At 36.3% G+C, this 15725-nt stretch overlaps 1 protein-coding gene across 7 annotated transcripts in view; it reads right to left on the bottom strand.

Annotated features, from left to right (window-relative positions):
- RIMS2 (regulating synaptic membrane exocytosis 2) overlaps positions 1-15725 on the bottom strand; it is a 213156-nt gene that overhangs the window by 72572 nt on the left and 124859 nt on the right. The window lies entirely within an intron of this gene.

The following is a 15725-nucleotide window of genomic DNA, read 5'->3' on the forward strand; positions in this document are numbered from 1 at the left end:
AATTGGGTAAAATCGAGCAAATACTTTAACCTTTAAAACTCTGTTTAAAGTAACTAGTGCCCCGGTGCACAACTTCATGCACATTGAAAGGAAGTTAATTAGGTGGCTGGCGGGCAGGACTGGGCAAGATGGGCCGGACATACCCTGGAGCAAACCTCCCTTGGTCCCTCCCAGGCCAGTCAGATCTGGGGCGGCCTTATGGCTCGAAGGACATCGGTGGAGTGAGCAGGGTCTCTCTGGCAAGCGGGGTCCCTCGGACTGGTCTGCGGGGATTGGGCCGAAACCAGCTCTCTGACATCTCCCAAGGGATCCCAGATTGTGAGAGGGTGATGCACCCGGGAATTGGGCTCCCTCCTCTCTGGTTCTGGGGTGTGTCACCTGAGAACCGCACACTGGCAGCTCCCGTATTGAGCATCAGCCCCCTCTCAGCCCTGGTAGGCCAGTTGCTTAGCCTTTTATATATATATAGATAGGGATATCTTTTTTGCAGGGCTGTTTTGAAAATCAGAAATACAATCTATCCTTGAACAACACGGAGGCTGGAAGAGCTGACTTCCGAGCAATTGAAAATCATCATACAACTTTTGACTTTTTCAAAAAACTTAACTACTAAAAGCCTTATTGATTACATAAACAGTCAATAAATACATATTTTGTATGTTAAATGTGTTATATACTATATTTTTGCAATAAAGTGAGCTAGAGAAAATAGAATGTTATTAAGGAAGAAAAAAATACATTTTATTGTATTTATTGAAAAAATCCGCGTATCAGTGGACCTGAACAGTTCGAAACAGTGTTGTTCAAGGGTCAAATGTAATGTCTGGTATCTGAAATAATGTAAAAAAATTCAGTCAGTATTATTACTGTCCTGATGGCTATTACTGGGTTAGGAGCATATCTGCTAATAGATATAAATTAATATTCTCTATAATTATATGCACTTCAAACATAGAATGAAATATCTGTATCTGTCAGTTTTGCAACAGAGATTTTTCTAACCATAGAGAGCATTCACAAAGCCTTAAAATTTTTCTAAATATTGAAAAATTTTACTTTAAATGAAAATGTCCTTGGCCATAGTCAGCCATTGCCTAGAATAGCATTTCAATGGGTGGGTCAACATTAACTATACTAGCACACGCGCGCACACGTGCACACACACGCACAAACACACAGACACTGTATGTATTTGTTTCATCAAATATATTAGCAGTAAATTTGATCTCAAGTTGAGACATAAATGGAAATATTTCATTTTATTTATATATTTTTGGATATCTCATTTATATGATAAATGAATGTTTTAAGAAAAAATTTCAAAACATTAAACTGTTTAATGGATATTGTTCTGTATTTGGTGGGCTTTATTGTTCTTATTGTTATTATTGATAATAAAAAAGAGAGGCTGTCTGATATTATAGCTTTTAAAATATTTTAGCATTGGCTAGATAAGCAGTTTTGGTATGACACTTTTTTCTTTGTAGTAGTTTTGGTATTATATTTTTTCTTTTACTTTTGTTCATGGGATTATAATATCATCTAAATTCAAATGAAAAATCCTAAAGTTTAACTCTAGATGGTGGTAAGGGTAATATTATAATCATTATGAGCAATTGCTCTGGGGTGACACTGAATCAATGGTCTGAATCCTGGCTACACAATTATTAGGTATGTGATATTGGGGTAATTATTTCTATGATTCCATTTTGCATCTGTTAAAAAAATTAGTTACTTCCAGGTGATTTTTTTCTCTGTCCTAGCCAAGTTTTTTTTTTTTTTTTTTTTTTAATCAGTGCCTGATTTAAACGCTGCACTGAGCAAAACCTGTTTGTCAGAGATAATTAGTAACAATCATACCCATCTCCTAGGTTTGCTACAAGGATTAAATAAGGTGATGTATGCAAAGTGCTTAGAAAAAGATCTGACATATAACAAGTGCTTCATAAATGACAAACAATGATGATAATGATGATGCTGATGATTAGACAGTAATTGAGCACTGACTTAGTGTCAGTTCTAGGAATGTCTTTATCAAAAGAGCTGTTAGATAGAAATGCCCAACAACAAATATAGCATTACTTTAAGGCTGCTCTGAGCTACAATAAAAATGTAACTATTTCTACATATATCCAATAGTTTTGTTTCAGAAAATATTCTTAAAAGGCAAATTTTAAACATTAAACCAAGTTTCCCCACTAATTCCTCGTGTGTGCTCAGGCCTCACCATCCCCATCTGGCCAGGTCCATCTGTTTCCCACCACCTCAGAGGGAATTCCTCAGTTCCCACCGCACAGTGAGGAGTTCTGTCTCAGCAGGAAATGCGTGACGCTTCTTGGCTGACACAGCCACTCTGTTTCTCATTTTCCTCTCTGCTACTTTATCCTGAGATCCAAAACCGCCTGGAAACCCGTGCCTCCCGTGTCTCCCTGCTGGCTCTTTTCCGATTCCTTCTAAGTCCTAACTGCTTACTTGACTTCTGAATTTCAGTCGTTAGGATCCGACTATGCGTACTCTAGTTAGGCAGTCACGGCTTTCGAACGTGCTGCTATGATCCACGGGTGCATACAGGCCAGCCTCAGAGGGAAGGTAGGGAAGGGGGGGTAAAGAGGAGAGATCAACCAAAGGACTTGTGTGCATGCATATAAGCCTAACCAATGGACACGGACACCAGGGGGGTGAGGGCATGAGTGGGGGGTTTGGGGGAGGGACCACTGGGAGGGTAAGGACACACATATACCTTCATCAATAAAGAAAAAAAGAATTAAAAAAAAATACACATGGTGTATATTGCACATATCTCTGACTAATACCATTCAGATAATCTACTTTGACTGAGCTAAATTTTGGATGTGCAAAATTTAAGGAAAGATATGATTCTGTGTACTATGGTTTTATGCCTTTTATATAACTCACACAATACCTTGTTATAGGTGGTGTGTGCGTGTGTGTGTGTGTGTGTGTGTGTGTGTGTGTGTATGTATGTGTGTTTGTACACGTTTAATTTTTGAACTCTCTATTAGAATAAAGGTTTTTAAAGGTCAGGACAATATCTCCCTTATCTTTGTAATTCTTTTAGCATCTAAGAATCAGGTATTTGACCAGTAAAATAAGAATAAATCCCATTTTAACGATTATTGTGAAGAGTAAGAGAAATAAGACTCAACATACCAATAGTGTACTTAGCACATAGCAGTACCTAAAAAGTAGGTCATTAAGTAAAAGACTGAGTGGAGAAATTCATATAAAAAAAATCATAAACGAGGCTAAGTCTCTAGTTTGATGGTGACTCAGCTGTTGGCTCAAGGCCTGAACCAAGCACAGATATCTCTCTGAGCACTTCTAAGCAGCTAAGCATGTTTACCTTTGGAATATAGCTCATGTTTCCATTAAGAATACATACATGATCAACAGAATGAGAAATTTGGCAAGTAAGAAATAATAAGAAACATATTTTTATAAATAAAACTTCAGAACTTATCTTAAATATATTTAGAGCATTATATCTCCATATATATAATTTACTAAAAGACAGTAATTAAATACCCTACCACTGGCAATTACTTTTAGGATGGTTCATTTCTTTTGCTTTTCCTAAATGTAGTTTTGCTTGTTTTCATGTGTAATAAACAAAAGTTACATATTTTCGTAGTGAGATAGAAGCAGCTAAATTATTATACCAAGGTAAAGAGTTATAAATGTGAGTAAGTTCCTTTATTTAGTTAGGGAAGAGTTGGTGTTGGCTGGCGCTAGACACAATGAAGACTTAGCATGCGTTAGTTTACAGCTGACAGACGGACAAAAAATGCTATATTCATCATCCTCCCTTTTAATGGACTGAAAACAAGATTTCCTGCCTAGGGTTACACAACCCCAGCTGAAAATTGTGCTCTGACTGGAGGTCATTAAAATCTTGTCAGAGAGCGAGGAAGCTTTTCCCGACAACATTTGATGCTGTGTCCATTACTATTAAGCAGATCATCAACTAGAAAATTTTACGGGAAATTATTGTTGTTCAGGATGTTCCAGAGGCTGAGAAGTGTCTAAGTGGCTGGGAGAAGTTAATGCTCTCCCACTTTACCTAAGATTAGTGAAGAGTAACAGCCTATCTGCAGAGCCCTTTTGAAAGAAAAGTTTGAATTAAAATGCTGGAATCACATTCCTGAGGAAAAAAGTAGATTCAAATTTCTAAAATAAAATGGTTACTTTCTCCCGTATACTCACTTGACATTTTTAATTAGGTAACTTCCCAGCGATATCTCTACAGCAACTGGGGAACTCAAGTTGCTTGAGCTCTGGACGTGAACTTCTCAAACAAAACATGTGGGTGGAATGATAAGAGCTCCCGGAAGCATGGCTAGTCTTCAGTTTAGTAAATCTCACCCGAAAACTGTAATCTGCTGTCTAAAACTCTAGTCCAAGGATTGATTAGTTGCAAAAATACTGGGCAGTAAAGAAAGCCCACGTTTGAAGAAAAATCAAGTTGTATGCCCTGGAGATGGCCTTGTAGGACTATTGATATATTTTTGGAGAGAAAACACATTGAATGGATCAAAATATGAGGAAAATTAGAGCAAACACAGTATGTGGGAGCGTGAGGAGAGGCTGACGTCCTGGGCAGGCCTTTGCTATCAGTGTGTGGGGCTGGGGAGGCCGGCTATAGAGGAGATAAGAACGGAGGAGAGGGAATCTGGGAACCGTAGCCAATGAAAGAGTCACGTGAGCAAGAAAATGTTCTCTTATTTGACATCCTATTTTTATTTCACATCATAATTCAGAGAGTAGCTGTTGTCTTTTGATAATACTGCCACTGTAGATACTTTCTCTGAGTTACTTCCAGGTGGTTTTTTTTCCTCTGCCCTAGCCAAGTCTCTTATCAGTGCCTGATTTAAATGCTGCACTGAGCAAAACCTGTGTGTCAGAGATAATTTTGTTTAGATAGGACTCCTAAAGAGGGCAATGTGCCACGAGGTCTCCGCTTGGGAGGGAGAAGACTGGAAAGGCACAGCGGAGAGTTCATTGTAGTCTTATAAGTAATTTTCTTCAAGTGAATTCCCAGCTAGAAAAGACTTAATTCCTTCAAAGAGAATGACTGCCCTGAATGTTCCTAAACTACTTTAGTCATACCTTCCTGATAGTTTTATCATATACCTGTCTTTTGTCTCTCATCTATCTATCATCTATCTATCTATCTATCTATCTATCTACAATATCTATCCCTACCTATTTATTCATTCATCTACCTATGTTCTATCCACCCATACTACTAGATTATAAGCTCCCTAGGGATAATGACCATCTTACTTATTTTAGTTTCCCATTATCTAGATCACTGAATGAATGAAAATGAATGGAATGCTTGTTTTATCTGCGCAATATATACTAAGTAGCCAGATTATTATGATCTCTGAATGCATAATAATCTGGCTACTCAGTGTGTGTGTGTGTGTGTGTGTGTGTGTGTGTGTGTGTGTGTGTGTAAATATTAGAGGCCTGGTGCATAGGTGGGGTCTGGCCAGCCTGGCCAGGGGGAGGGAACATGGGCAGTTGGCCAGCTTGCCTGCTGGTTGAACTCCTGGTCGAGGGGACAACTTGCATATTATCCTTTTATTATATAGGATATACACTGAGTGGTCAGATTATTATGCGTTCAGAGATCATAATAATCTGGCCACTCTGTGTATATAGGAGTATTATCTCCATTATAAATTATCAAATCAGAGTATATAGTACTGTGATTTTAATGACTAGGTTAGTCACCTAATTCATTCTCCATGGGGAGTACAGACAGTGGTGCACTGGTAGATGTTTGACAACCAGCTATCCAAATGGGAAAAGTTCTGATTGTTGATTTCTGAGGAATCAATGCTCCCATCACAGCTGATTTCAAGTTACATGTGGTCACTATGCACAGAGCTGGTGCACACCACGAGGTGTGGGTTTAGGAATACACACGTTGTTTGTAGGACTCAAGACTCCTGAGAACACAATGAGTAAAGACAGCATATCAGAACTGTAAATTCGTCCTCTGTAAATCTTGTGAAAGATGGAACAGCAAGAACACTGTGAGGTAACAACTCACAATTGTAGGAAGGTTAGCCATCGGCCTAGAGGCCAATATTTTGTCTCTTGGTCTGAAGGACAGTTTTAAGGTTAGTTCTTTTTCCCAGAGAACTTGTAGAGAGAGAATTCTTGGTAGTAGTCCATTATGACTTTCCCAAAGGCTAGCACCATGGGAACTCTATGCCTGTTATTCATAAGTTGCTCCTTGAGAAATGTCATCCTTTATTTATTTCTATTGATTTCTCAGGATTTTCAGAGATGGGCCTGCCAGCTTTGCGATGAAATCCCAGGCTCAGAGGTCTCGGGTAGCTGCAGAGCTCATGCTTTTGCCTTTAACAAGTGCATTTACCACTTTCTTCCTCAGCATCTGTAACTTCTCACCCATTCAATTCTACCGCTTATTGCAACTGTTCTCAAAAAACAAACAAAACCACCAATAATATCCTCATTTACCAGCCAGTAGTGTCTTTTTAGTTTTCTTCTTTCCTGATTTTGCTATTACATCTAATGTTGATGTCCTCTCTCTTCCTGAAACTTCATGTCTTCTCAGAGAATGTATTCAAAGCTCCTCCTGTTTCCCCACCTATCCTGTTGAAACTCCTTTGCTTTATCTAACTTGATTTTAAATTATATTTTCCAAAAATTTCAATCGTTAGCCCTCTTTTCTTTTTGCTATACGTATTCCCCATGAGTGATCTAATCCATTATCTATCCATTTTAACTGCCATATAAGGACTACTAGATTCTTGTCTTTGGCCCTCTCCTCTCTCCTAAGCTCCAGATCTGTCTTTTCAGATTCTAACAGGACATCTCTCATATGTTATTTTGCAGGTACATCAAATTCAATGTGGCCAAAACCCAATTTATTCTCTTTCACCCAAAGCTAGATTTTTTTTGTATTGCCTATATTATGACTAGAAGATTCTTCAAACAGATTAGAAACTTGCAGAAACCTACCTATAATTAAGAAATATCACAAAAAAAACCACTTCTTAGCCATAAGAATTCCTGATAGTTAGTCTTTCTTAAATATCTTTAAATGTTATAAGGCTGATGTCTGTTTATTTTTTAGAGAATACTTGTAACTTTCATCAGGATATAGGTGGAGATATTACAGATATTGAGTGACAAGCTAACATCCCAAAAGCAGGAGCAAGGTCCTAGGAATCTGAAGTGGGTGGAACACAACGGAAATTAATGGATTGGGAATATAAAGTGGGGCTCCCATCAAATATTAATACTTTAGGAAATAACAGAGGAACTCAAAGTACTTGTGTAGAAAAGACTCAGGACTAAATCATAGCCACTCTGAGTAACCACAGAGTGTTGGAGAACTTGAAAGAGCCTGAGAATGACAATGACCCATTAGATTTAGGAGAGGGCAGAAATAATGACATTCTGTTGAAACTCTGGAAGAGGTCCACGACTCATTCCTTACATGAGAAGACAGAGCAGCTTCAGCCGGGCTTGCATTAAGAGCATCTGGGATGGAGCCAACACTCAGAACATGGCAGGGAATAACAAGGATGTGTTGCCTGGACTAGAGCAATAGCCTTCACATGGGACTCCTTGTCTTCAACCTCCTTTTCAAATGCATCTTAAATATGCCTTTAACGTTATCTTCTCAAAGCTCAAACTTGTTCATCTGAGTGACTCCTTCTTTAAAACCCATGAGTGTAAAGTGAATGGTGTACATTTTTAACTGAGTAATTTAGAGCCCTCCACAGTCTTGTCCCAGCCACTTTTCCAATGTTATCTCCTAATACATGTCCCGGTGTGCTCTATGTTTCCATTCAAAGGAACCGCTAGCTGGCTGCTCCACAAGCATGGCTTGTGCTCATCATACACTTCTAATAACTTCACTAACGGTCTCCCCATTGCTGATAGGTCCCTCACCTCACGTACTATTCTGCAATGTAGTCACAGAATTCTCCACACAAAAGAATACTTCTTATTCTTCCTTTGCAGGGATTACATTTTTTATATCACTTACAAAGCCCATTTTGTATGAGCACTACTTATGTATGTGTGCCTCTAATTTGATTATGAACTCCTAGATTGGAAACATTATACTTTTCTTCCTCTCTCCTTCCTTCCTTTTCATCCTCTCTTCTTTATTTTTTCATTTCTCCCACTTTGTTCCTTCCTCATTCTCTCAGTTCTTTGTTTTACTGTTATTTATTTGATTATTTCTTTGGCAATTTTTATTTTATTTTAATGTTTCAGAACCAGAATCTAGAGTTATAGTTGGTCAGCTTCAGAGACACCTCAGGTAGGCAGTTCTGAGTGGCAGAAAAGAGAAAGTTACTAAATGTGACCTGAGATTACAAAATATATTCAGATATATGAGAGAGGACTCATATAACCACCTTTCTTTAAAAAGCCCAGCAAAGTTATTTGGTGCTGAAACATACTTTTAGTTATTTGCTCAGCACTGAGTAATTAAAAAAAAAATCACAATATCTTAAAGGTAAAAGTGATATCGTATTGGTTTCCTCATTTTATTTATAAAATTAAAAGCCAGTGAAGCTAAATGAACTGACTAAAATTATACAACTTGTTAGTATAAAAGTCTATTTTTTTTCATTTAAAAATTTCACTTTTAATGGGATACTAGGCAAGCATATTTAGAACCTAAGTGATTTCTTTTTAAAATAGTCATATATTGTTGTCTTTTTTTACATATATACTTTAAAAATAAATATTTTATTCCTTTTCTGGAATTTTGAAAATTCTGTCTAAAAAGGCGTGTATAATCGAATATAAAAAAAGCATAAAAATAACACTACAATACCACTAGGCTATAGTTGGACAGATTTTAAAACAAGTGAAACTTTAAAATGATAAAAAAAATATATCATATAAAGTAACCTTTTTACATTCAAATAAAAATTCAGGTAATCCTTTATTTATTTTTGGTGTTGGGAGAAAATGGCAATGGGCTTAGAAAGGAACATGTTCTTATATGACGGGAACCTGAAGACTGAGCCTCGCTGTGAGAACGCCTAGCCGTGAAAATGATCTGAAAAAGCCAATAATAAATCATAGCCATTTCTTTTCACTCAGGGAGTCATACAGAGCTGGCGAGTTTTAGTTCACCCATCAGAATGGAATTCAGCTGTCAGGTGTTTTGGACTGTTTTTTTTTTTATTACTCCTATCTCACATGTTATCATCAAGAAAAATAACTACCATTACTGGCATTCCCATATAGTAAGGTGAATTCCATACCCGAATTCCATACACACAATATTCCTACTTCCTGAAGTTATCACCAGCCAACAACTCCTTCTCTCATATGAGATATATTTCAAGATTAGCTATCTTATTTCCAGATTGGAGTATCATTTTACCATCTTTAAAATTGATAAAATAGAAATAATCAAAATACCAGGTTTAGGAAAACATTAGTGAGTTTATTTTGCCAATAAGTAGTCTCTGTTTTCTTTCCAACTGAAGAAAAATTACAACAGAATTTTGTGCCCATGATCAAAGCTATCATACAATAAAACTGTAGATATGTTCAAATTATAATTAACCAAATTAAATAGAAATTATCAGTGAAGATGGCTCCACACTGTTCTAGTTGATCAAGTGCACTAAATGATTAAAGGTCTTGATTTAAGTATTGATTCAAATTTAGCTACCAATTATTTCATGTAAAGTAATAGGCAAAAACATTATATATATAAATTTATTCTCTAAATCATAATTATTAAGCCAGAAATTCATTTTAAAATGTATAATTCAATCATCTGTGAGAATACATCTAGTAGAGAGCCTGACACTGATCAGAGATTATTGAATCAATTAATGAAACAACCTTAGAGGAAGGAAATGAAATACAAAAAACCTAGCTCAAACCTAATTAAAAAAAAAAAATTAATGATTTTTTTTTTACAGAGAGGAAGAGAGAGGGATAGAGAGTTAGAAACATCGATGAGAGAGAATCATCGATCAGCTGCCACTTGCACACCTCCTACTGGGGATGTGCCCGCAACCAAGGTACATGCCCTTGGCCGGCATCGAACCCGGACCCTTCAGTCTGCAGGCTCATGCTCTATTCACTGAGCCAAACCGGTTTTGGCTCAAACCTAATTTTTTAGACAATGCTATGATGTTAAATGAGTTGCTTAATTAATGTTGAGGTTGCCTAAAACCAAAGTGTGAGCAGTGATGTTTTTCAAAGCAGCCTCAAAGAACCATATATTTCCACAGCACTTTATAGATCATAGGCTTCCCTCAGTTTGTTCACAGAAAGAAGGTGGGCTGTGAAGAACTACTGGAAAATCTATCCAAAGTCTTATCCCCTCAGTGGCAGAATCAAAATTAGAACCCAGGTCCTCCAGGTCTCAGCATCCTCTCGAATTGTGATTAACTCTAGACAGAAACCTAATCACATGCCCATTAGAAAATCTGTTTTTGACTCCTGCTAATAACCTACCTAGACTTTCTCCTGAAGTTCATTATCTTGTTCTTACCTTGGTACAAAATGTTTAATATTCACCTGCTCGAAACCTTTAAGCAAAATGCTTGGCCCTGGAGAGATGGAAAATATAAATAAAATACAGTCTCTATTCTCAAAAAGTACACACTTTAATCCAAAAGATAATAAGTAAGCAAGTAATTACCTATAAGATGGAAGATATGTATTTTAGGAGGTGATAACTGCCACGGGTTCAGAAGGTCTGTAAGTTTTCACATTTCTGTTGTTTTCAATATTTTTTTATACTTGTAATGTTTTTTTGTCTATACTTAATCTTTTTAGATTATATGGCATTTAAGTTAGAAGAGCATGCTTCTGCCCTATGTATCACATTTTTTTCCTTCCTTATTTTCCATATCCTACTTGATTCTATAAAGCAATTATCTCGCTCCTCTTGGTGACCAATACATTCATCTCTTGTATCCCCTGTAGGGTATCCTAGTTGTTAGCAACCAGAAACTCTGGAGGGTGAGGAGAGCAAAGACCAATGCATAAATTTCTTTTTTGCTGGAGGTAAAATAAGATTGCTTCCTCTGGGTGTCCTTAGGCAATATATAACAAAAAATTATTGCTTTTGTCAACAGCAGCTTTTGTCCATAGACAGCTTTTACCAGCAGGTGGCTGAATGCAACTTCTTTAAAATTCTTTCTTTTGTCAATGTTTAGGAACACTATATTTACTAAAAAAAGAAATTAAAAATTTTCCTGCAATTCTATAGTGTTCTTTACCACATAAGGTGTTGCCTTAGTCATCTCAAATGACTTCTTAATCATTAATAAGTATCTTTTCTATATTTCCTGGTGTGATGTGTGGTTATATAGTAGAAGGCAGCAATTCACAAATACATGTAAAGAAAAATGACTAGCCGAAACCGGTTTGGCTCAGTGGATAGAGTGTCCATCTGCAGGCTGAAAGGTCCCAGGTTCGATTCTGGTCAAGGGCATGTACATTGGTTGCGGCACATCCCTAGAAGGGGATGTGCAGGAGGCAGCTGGTCAATGTTTCTCTCTCATTGATGTTTCTAAGTCTCTATCCTTCTCCCTTCCTCTCTGTAAAAAAAAAATTAATAAAATATATATAAAAAAATGACCAATGTTTAAATGTCCCCATAAAATTAAGAATAAGGAAAACATATTTCAAATTAAGAAAAATAATTTTAAAATCAAATTTGCAAACAGAAAACTAAATATATTCCATCTGCTAGGATGTGAGAAAAATGTAGTTGGAAAAATCAGGAGAAATAAAAACATTTTAAGAAATAAAAAAGTTTGAAATAATGTATTTACCTAAAAATCAATATTCATTTATAATCAAATATGCTTTCATAATGTATGAAAGTGAATATTTAAAATACCATTCATTACTTTGTAGAGGTCTGTTATGGGTGAATTATGTACCCCCAAATTCACATGCTGTAGTCCTAGCTCCTAGTACCTCAGAGTGTGACTGTATTTGGAGACATGATAAAAACATGTCATGTGGGTGGGCACTAATCCAATATGGCTGGTGTCCTTAGAAGAAAAGAAAATTAGGACACACACACACACACACACACACACTCACACACACAAAGGGGTGACCATGTGAGGATACAGCCAGAAGGTGGCAATCTGCAAACCAATAAGGTCTCAGAAGACACCAAACCAGTCAACACTTAGATCTTGGATTTCTAGCCTCTAGAACTGCAATAAAACTTGTTTTTATTGTTTTAGCTACCCAGTCTGTGGCATTTTTTTTTTATAGCAGCTCTAGCAAACTAACACAAAATATTAAGGGGGGGAAAAAACTGACCCTGAAATTAGAATCTTTTAAATTCAAAGATTAATCACATATAAAACTATAAAATTGCTAAAATTCCGTGAATATTATTTTAACTGTAGATCTTTAACATAAGGCAAGGTATATTTGTATTATTATGAGACAAAAAGCAAGTGAATAGTTGTTGCTTCCATCAGCTAAAACATGGAGGAAAGATTTTCTCCTTTGGCTCAAAGCTTTAGGGTGTGTGTGTGTGTGTTTGTGTGTGTGTGTGTGTGTGTGTGTGTGTGTGTGTGTAAATATAATTCTCTTTCTTTGAATTAAAGTTGAAGTACTATCAGCTTGCTAGAGAGTAGAAATGGTAAACATAATTACTTGGGGTAGATAAAAAGTTGAGTAAACTGATAGAAATAAGACAACTCAAATAAATTTTTAGTCTCAAAAGTTACCATTAATTTTTACTTATCTTCTCTTTCCACCCACATATTTTTAGGATTATATTCAACATCTAATAGATTGTTGATGGAAAAAAATATAGGCTTGAACCTCCAAGGGCTTTGGTATGAGTGTGTTATCTGTTGGAAACAATTTAACAATTTTTCTTTTTCCATCATCATCATCATCCTCCTCATCATCATCTTACTGCTAACATTTAATTATTCCTTATTATATTCCAAACTGATTAAGAGTTATACATATATATATGGATTTAACCTTTAAAACAATCCTATGAGGGAGGTACTAGGATCACATGTCTGATAGAATAAGAAATCTAGGCACAAAGGTGTTAATCAACTTGCCCAAGGTCATATTATAAATAGCCACAGAGGAAAGATTTGAACCCTGGCAGTTGGTTTTGGAGTCCACACTTTTAACACTACTCTGCAGTCATAATCCCTGAAAATAAGCTGAAGGGTAATGAACAAAACTGCCTCCATATCGCTACTAGTCACGTAGACTTTAGAAGCTGTGCTGTGAATGTGGCTGCTGTGTGGTTACAGTAATGCCCACCAATAGCAAGGAGTTAAACTTGCAACAGCTACTCTTCCCTTGATCATCCCTTCCTTTTGTTATCTCAAAGATAAGTCAAGAAACTAAATGAATTCATATGGAAAATTTTTACTTTTTAATTCTAGCTTTGTGAATTTTAATTAATGAGAAATCTACTTTCACAAACATAAATAAGAATAAAACCACAGAAGAGAGAAAATAGAATATAAAATCTTTTAAAATATGACCTTATCTAGTTTTTCATTCAATCCATGACTCTATTTTAATTAGCACTTGTTGATTTTGTAGGTGAGAAGAAAGATTTTTAAAAAATGGTCATGATAAAGATTAGCACTAATATTTCTTGCGATTCTAGAATTACTGTAACTCTTAATAGTTTAATTATCTAGATTTTAAAATTTAGTTTTATTTCTCTTCATAAACACACTTGGTAAAGGAACAACCTTGGAATGATGTAAAAAAACATACAGCAGGTGATGAATTTCTGGTGCCTATTTGATGTTATTATAAAATAATAATAATTACAAATATTAGTTATCCCATTTATTGAGCATTCTACTCAATGCTAAACCATTGATATACATGATCTCATCTCACCCTAATTACTGTCCTATGAAATAGATCTCAAAGTCTTGTTTGATAAATTTTTAAAACCTATCCAAAGTCCCCAGGTGGAGTTTGCTTGACTCCAAGCTACTCTTATGCACTGCTGGGACACTTGGATGATCCTGTAGTCAAAGGTACAAACATAATACCTATAAACAGCCACTCCTGCTGAGCTCCAACCTTTCTCCCTGCCTCTCTCTGATGTCCCTATAGGCTGTGTTTTGAAAGTCAATTTAAAGCACGTAAGGTTGGCATTTAATGTGTATTCTTAGTATTGAGGGGAGACTAAGATCTAATAAAGGGAACAGACAGCTCAGTTAACAGTGGCTATCTACTTGCCAAAACCACTTTGTCTTTACCTGTTTAATTTTTTTTGTATATTGATATGGCCTACAATTCAATCGTGTGAGTTTTACTTCTATTTACATGATGTGTGTGTGTGTGTGTGTGTGTATTTTTAATACATGAAACTATTTTTGTGTTTTTATGCATATCTTAATGTAAATTACTTTGATTGCTTTCTTTCTAACATGCCTCTGAAAGTGGGGAAGAGGCCCTTAACAGACAGAAAGCCTGGGTGAAAAGGTGACAGTGCCTCGGATGGGGTGTACACTGTTGTCTGACCCCCAGCAGTAACTCCATATATTACAATAGATTATGGGTAGAATGAGTTAGTATGGACTTATGGTCCACTTTGAAAACTTCTGAGCAATTTAGGGCTATATTACTTAATTCTAGAGAGGTAAATAAGAACTCAGAAAATAATAATCTAAGTGCTATGATTGGGGTAAGACTTCTATGACGATTCTGTGAGAATATTATTACCATTTTATATAGGTCACTGGTTATACAGAGAAACAGGCTTTGAGTTCCAAATAAATACTGTACCAATGAACTATAAAGCAGTCTCTGTTGAAATGTTATGGACTGCCCTTTTAAAAATATATTCTGGGGTAATTCTAAAATATTAAATATGGCTAATGTAAAAAGTAAAAATCGTATTTAAATAAAATAATCAAATTCCCCATATCAACTTGCAGATATACTATCTACATGGTTTGATTTTCAATTATTGCTAATTTTATTAATGAATCATTATCTAACTCCCAGAAGGGCAGTTGGTCTATGCTGAATTATAATTTGCTCTGTTAAATTTAATAAACAAATTCCATTTTTCTGAACCACTGAAGAGCAAAGAATGTTGGTTTCATAGAAAAAAATAAAAGTTGATCTTTGAACATCTGCCAAGAGTAGAATCGATAAGGAGAATGCAATAGACCTGAACGGGGGGCATTGGCTACACAGTTAAATTCTGTTTGGAGGGGGGAAAACCCCAAGAAATCATCCACTGATTAAATAGGAATCATATCTGCAATTGCCTTAAATATAGACGCTCTGCTTTTCATTTTCTCATATACTTAGAATATTCTTAGGACAACAGTAACAATTGGCATTTCTCTACAGATGCTTTCATGGTGAGTTATTAAAGAGACTTTTAGAAGATCAGTAAGCACTGCTTACAAACTATCAGCACAGAAGCTTGCACACTGCAGGGAGGCAATGCCATGTAAAACGTGCAGAGTGTAGTTAAAAAAGAAACTTGGCGAGCGCTTGATGACGTCACATCAACGCTCCTTGACAGCTTCGCTGGCTTTTCAGGAACTCGGCTCAGGAGCACAGCACGTGCTCCGCATGTCTCAGGCTCCGGAGGCCATCTCTGATAGCCACATTGGAGAAGCAGGTAAGCTACAAGTAACGCTTCCCATTTGGGTAGATTCCATACACTTTCCATATCTTTGTTC

The sequence above is a fragment of the Pipistrellus kuhlii genome, unplaced genomic scaffold, assembly GCF_014108245.1.
Source record: "Pipistrellus kuhlii isolate mPipKuh1 unplaced genomic scaffold, mPipKuh1.p scaffold_m20_p_14, whole genome shotgun sequence".
NCBI lineage: Eukaryota > Metazoa > Chordata > Mammalia > Chiroptera > Vespertilionidae > Pipistrellus > Pipistrellus kuhlii.